General features: G+C 40.9%; 1 protein-coding gene across 1 annotated transcript in view; it reads left to right on the top strand.

Annotated features, from left to right (window-relative positions):
* The first annotated feature begins 4 nt into the window (after positions 1 to 4).
* Positions 5 to 6,485, top strand: part of SNX6 (sorting nexin 6) — a 57,052-nt gene continuing 50,571 nt past the window's right edge. Inside the window, exon 1 of the mRNA XM_014538593.1 lies at positions 5 to 77. The gene's annotated coding sequence lies outside the window, so the exon portion shown is untranslated. The remainder of the gene's footprint in view (positions 78 to 6,485) is intronic.

Here is a 6,485-nt window from a genome sequence, read left to right as displayed (position 1 = left end):
GGGCGCGCCGGGCCCCTCCGACCTCGCAGGAAGGCCTGGACGACGGCCCCGACTTCCTCTCGGAGGAGGACCGCGGAGTAAGTTCTACCTCCTCGTTCGCGGGACCCTCCCTCCCCCGCCGTGGCCCTGGGGTGTGGGACGCGGAAGGGTCCGGGGTCGCGCGCCACCCCTTCCTCGCCGGCCTCCTTTCAGTTTCCTCGCCGCCCCGCGCCCCGCCCTTCTGCAGCCCTTCCTCCCTCGGGGACGCTGGGTTCTGATTTCCTGGAGACCCGCAGCCGCTTTCGGGTCCCCGCCCCGACGCGGACCCCGCAGTGGACCTCCTACCCCTCCCGGGTCGGGGCGTAGGTGAGGAGGGGGAGGCCGGAGCGGGACTCCCTCCCCTCGCCACTTTGGGGGGCTATGAAAACCCGTGCTCAGACCTTCCTGGCGGCACCCTCACTTTCCCCGTGCGGACCTCTTAAACCCGCGCCCGCCCACCCTTCTTTCTCTCTAAAACAGGTAATAAATAGTACGGGCTTTTCTAAATTATTCTTTGCGAGGGATGCTGCACGCACCGAATCTTAACTCTCCTCCACTATTCTACCAGATTTTGCAAAGTGCTGGTAGCACTTTTTTTAATGTCCAAAAAAACGCACCCTTGTCAGAGTTAACCTTGTTTTGAAGTGAATTGCATTCCACTTCAGAAAGGACCTTCGGGGTTCCGACTTCTCCCGACCACTCTCCCCCCCTTTGCCTTTGCTGACGGGTGGTGATCGTTACAGTGCCTTGTGCAAGTGAGCACTTGGAAAATATTGATATATGATGATTGCAGCTCAGCAAGGTTCCGTGGTTCACTCACATTTAACAGCCTGCACTTTGGCTTTCCATTTTGATTTTACTTACTCATCTTAGGTAATGTGAGAGACACATCTGTTAGTCGATGTTTGGCAGGTGATGAAATATTTTTAGGATATTATTGGTGTTTTTTTAACAATAGGTAGCATTCGCTGGTGACCTTTATAAAGCTTTTAAATAAGACAGATGCAGAAGGTGCTGCATACTTTGATTTGCTAGATGATGAATTAATGAATTTCTCAGTTTACACAAAGCATCATTTAAAACTTTTAGTGCAAAAGCCTCATATAGTATTTCTGGTTATTTCTAAAAATTGTAATTTGATTAATTTTAAAATGTGTGTGTGTAAGTGTGTATATGTATCTTCTGGGATAAGATAGTGGAGTTAGATGACCACTTATATTTTGTATTTTATTTTTTAAAATATGTTTTTATTTTAGAGCCAGAGGAAGGGAGAGCAGAGAGAGGGATGGAAACATCTATGCATCAAATATTCATTGGCTGCCTCCTGCACGCCCCCTGCTGGGGATGGAGCCTGCAACCCTGGCATGTGCCCTACTGGACTGTTTTCAAATATAAAGTATATGGCCTTTTACTTATTTAGATAACAGCTTCATCATATTTTTGTGGTCTACCAGGAAAAGCAAACGATTTGCTTCCTGGTAAAAATCTGACTAATGTTCAGTAAAAGTTTCAATTTTTTTAGTATTTATATTGATGTAGAGTATTTTCCAGTGAATATTTGGGTTCCTGGCTTTATGCTTTTGGTAAGATTTGCTTATAGAACTAGAACCACTTAAGTAATGTGTCCAAAAACTTTTTTCATGTATTATAAAATTAAAGGTAGAGGAAGACAAAGAGCATGCCTGACCAAGAGGCTCTTGTAGAATCTTGTAGATGAAAATAGAAAAACATTACCATGAATTAGAAAGCACTTATAATGCCATGATGAATATGGATGTATGTCCAGTTCTTCCTTATTTTTGTCCTGTGGAATTGATAAATCATAATAACAATAATAATAATAGCTGGGTACCGTGTTAAAGCACTGTCGAGGCATTATCTCATTATATTAATATCTCATTTATCCTTGTGAAGCTTTTAGTATTCCCCTTTTACGGATGAGAAATCTGAACCTTAGAGAAAGTAAGTAGTCTCAGGTCACATGGCCAGGATAGGAATGGGAGAGGTGGACTTCAAACCCATGTTTCTGACATCAGACACAGTGCATGTGTTTCTCAAAGTGGCCTTGAAACACTTGCATCGGAATCACAGGCCCTGGGGTGTTTCAAAAACAAGTTTCCGGGTCTGTGCCCTCATAAGTAAGTCAGTCTCTTAAGCGGGGAGAAGGACAGAAAACTACTTTTTAAACAAGAACCCAAGAAGATTCCGCTGTGCACTGAAGGTTGATTATAGCTGCATAAAGTTATCCTGCTGTTTCCTCATTTCAGGAATAGAACTATCTAGCCTTTTAAATTTCTTTGTGTCATACTTGTTCTGATAGAAATAGATTGCCATAATCAGAATTTTTAGACATTGCACCTATGGTTTGGATTACCTTGTTCAGCCTTTTAATAGTCTTGATAGAGAAAAAGCATGAAGTGCATATTTGATATAAATTGCAGAGGGGACATCACAGATTCAAAAATAATAATGTAAGCATTTCATACAGAGCTGCAAGTAAGCAAAATTAAAGTCAATATGTTTAAATATATTTTTAAGCAGCCTTGAATTTTCATCATGATATTTGAAATAGAAGAGAATCTTACAGTATTAAGAAAATATTGTTTTGTAGAAACTCAAAAAAAGACTTTAAAAATACACAATAACAAAAATAATTGGCCACACGAATCTCTTTAGCCACGGCTCTACATAATAGGGGATTTTTGATTTTTCACAAATGAAGGCCTTTTAAATTTAACATTATATAGTAAAGAAATGAGCCCTTTGAACTTGACACATTTGCTCTGATGTGCTTGTTAAATAAAAGCAGTGGATGCCTGTGTGATGAAATAATTCTCTTAGCACTTAATTTGAATTTAAATAATATGTTTATTGTTTCAAAATTACTTCAGGTGGAGTATCTGCATCTCTCCTGGACTCCTAGCTTTGTTCCTCCCTCTGTATTTCTTCATAATGTCATCATTTTCCAATCATGCAGGCAAAAAATCTGAATCATATCCTCCATCCCCATATCAGAACAGTCACTGAGGCGAGTTAATTTCACCTCTGAAATGTTCTGTATCCTATCTTCCAAATGTTGTGTGTCCTATCTTTCATTTGCATGGCCCCAGTGAAGGTCTCTGCTATTTCTTGCCTGGATTGTGGCAGTACATGTCATTGGTCTGTCTGCAGTCTTACTACTTTTAAATCCAGTCTTCACATTACTTCTAGTTACCTAACTAAAATAATTAAATCATATAGCACCACTAGCCAAAAAACGTGGACCCAATTCTTCTTGCAACAAGGTCCAAACTCCTTAGGCTAGCATTAAACACCATTCATAACCCTTGAAGGCTGGCTTCATTTCTCAGTATGTCCCTCCAGATACACACACTCTAGGCATAGTTTCATCTACTTGTCACTGCCCAAGCATCTTTCTCTGTATTTTATTATTTTTTGTTTTTGTTTTTTAATATATTTTTATTGACTTCAGAGAGGAAGGGTCTGGAGAGAGAGAGAGAAACATCACTGATGAGAGAATCATTGATTGGCTGCCTCCTGCACACTCCCTACTGGGGATCAAGCCCGAAACCCGGGTGTGTGCCCTTGATTGAAATCGAACCCAGGACCCTTCAGTCCATAGGCTGACGCTCTATCCACTGAGCCAAAACAGCTAGGACTGCACTTGTTTTTGTCTACATTTTTTAAAATTTGTTTTTTTTTTGTTTTTTTTTTGTTTTTTGTTTTAGAGAGAGGAAAGGAGAGGGAGAGAAACATTGATTTTTGTTGTTCAACTTATTTATGCATTCATTGGTTGATTCTTGTATGTGCCCTGACCTGGGATCGAACCCATAACCCTGGCACATCAGGACGGTGCTTGAACCAACTGAGCTACGCCACCAGGGTTGTCTACACTTTAATGCCTGCTTTATGCATGCTTTTCAGTGTTGTGAAGTGCTTTATTTTTTTCTCACCCTTTTTTTTTTTCCACTTGAAATTTGATTTATCTTTCAAGACTTGTCCCAGATATTTGCATTTTCTTTTGTACCTGCACAGCATTTAGCTTGAATACATTCCACGTTTATTGATAGTTATTTTAGGTAAAAATGTGGCATAGATTGTGTTGGCAGAGGATAAGAAGATGAATGTTGACAGAGAAAAGGAGAAAGTTTTTGCCCTGAGACCATCAGTATAATGAGGAACTTACGAGTAAGTGCTTAACTTTGTTGAAGGGGGAGTAGTGAAGAACTAATGATAACTATATACATATAACATTTACTGCTTGCCAGGGACTTTGATATATTGATTCAATTCTCATCCCTGTGAAGTAGCTGCTACTATTATTCCTACTTTGGAAAGTAAAACTGGGGTTTACAATTAGCTTGCCCAAGGTCACATAGCCAGTATGAGCTAGATTCAAACTCAGGCAGCCCAACTCTAAGTCCTGGGGTAACCATTATGCCATCACCTAAATAAGCTAATCCTTAAATGTTGATCAGGAATTTTGTGGGAAAATTTGCTAATATATGTAGATAATTTGGTCCCACCTGGAGCACTTGTTCTTACCGGAAGCAGGGTAGATAGGGATACTACAGGTAGAGTGTAAAGTACATAATGATGAAGGCTCCAAGCAGTGGGAAGTCCTGAAGGATTTTAACCTGGGTAAGACCTATGCCCAGGTGAAATTAGCATTGCAAATACTATGATATTGGAGGGGAGGGGCGGGGTGGGGGGCGGGGTAGATTGACTCTTTCAGAAAGCAAAGAAACCAATCAATAGATCATTGCAGTAGGCCAGATGAGGTGGAACTAAGGCAGTGGAAGAGAGGATGGAGGGGACATAACAAAGAGATATTTAGGAGATAGAATTGACAAGGCATCGTGACTAAATAAATACATGGGCTGGGCAGAGGAGAAGGAGAAAATGAGGAATATATATATATAGAAGAACAGAGTTAGAAGGTAGATAATAAGTTTGGTTTCAGATATGTTAGCTTTCAAGTGCCTATGAGGCATCTAATCTCTTACCTGCTAATCTAGAATGTCAGGTCTGTATGGGTTAGGATTGTGTCTTTTTATTGCTCTATTCCTAGCACCTAGGATAGTGGCTGGCACATTGAAGATACTAGGTTGTTTAATAAGTGAAAACAGCCAGGGGAATATGTCTGGTTGGTAACTTGAAATTGTGATTGGGAACTTAAAATAAGAGGTCTGAGTTTAAGATAATAATTTAGGAGTTATTAATCAAGAATGGCTGCCCTGCCCAGCTGGCATGGCTCAGTGGTTGAGCCAGGAGGTCCCAGTTCGATTCCCGGTCAGGGCACAATCCCCAGTATGGGGTGTGCAGGAGGCAACCAATCAGTGATTCTCTCTCATTGTTGATTTTTCTATCCCTCTTCCTTCCTCTCTGAAATCAATAAAAATATAATTAAAAAAAAAAAAAAATGGCTGCCCTGGCCAGTTTGGCTCAGTAGATAGAGCATTGGCCTGCAGACTGAAGCATCCTGGGTTCAATTCTGGTCAAAGGCAGGTACCTCAGTTGCAGGCTCCATCGCTGGCCCCACCGATGGGGGGTGCAGGAGCATGCAGGAGGCAACCAATCAATGTGTCTCTCTCACATCAATGTTTCTCTCTGTCTCTCCCCCTCTCTTACATTCTCTCTGAAAATCAATGGAAAAAGATCCTTGGGTGAGGACTAACAAAAAAAAAAAGGAATGGATAGCTTGCTGTCAGTGGCCTGCCAGCCAGGAACCCCATTCACCTTCACCTCGGACCCTGACAGGAGGGAGGAGGGAGCCCTATTCCTCACAGAATCGACAGGTGGCCAGCTTGCTGTCAGGGGCCTGCCAGCTAGGAATCCTATTCACCTGCATATCTGTATAAAGTTTTAATACATTATCTTAGAGGTCGTGGTGGTACTGTTTTACCCACAGCGTCTACAGGAATTGCTGCAGATTTACTTCTCGGTGGAAGTACCTTTCATTCCCAATATAAATTACTGATTCCATTAAATGAAACTTTAATTTCTAGACTCAATATAAAGAGTGAAGTTGCTAAAACTATTAAAAAGGCCCAACTTCTCATTATTGATTAATGCACCATGGCATCCAGTCATGCTATAAACACCATAGACAAATTACTATGAGAAATTATGAGTCTGAATGTTGTATATGGTGGGAAAGTTCTTGGAGAGGATTTTTGACAATGTCTCAGTATTGTACTGAATTGCTATGGGATTGGCTATAGTACAAACGAGTTTAAAGTACTGCAATGTTTGGGGATGCTTCAGAAACTTGTCTCTTACAACAAATATGAGATTAGAGGATTCTGCTTAGAGTGGATGGTTAGTAAAACTTGGAGATGGCAAACTTGATAGCAGTTTTCATTTAGGAATGGATATTATTGAAATCCCCTGTGAAATGATTTGTAACAGATCTATTATTGAAGCTACCTTTGGAAATACTATATCTATAGATAATATTAAAAATA

This window comes from Myotis brandtii, unplaced genomic scaffold, assembly GCF_000412655.1.
Source record: "Myotis brandtii unplaced genomic scaffold, ASM41265v1 scaffold194, whole genome shotgun sequence".
Taxonomy (NCBI): Eukaryota; Metazoa; Chordata; class Mammalia; order Chiroptera; family Vespertilionidae; genus Myotis; species Myotis brandtii.
The sequence above is the reverse complement of the archived record's forward strand: the minus strand, read 5'-3'. Positions and strand labels throughout refer to the sequence as shown.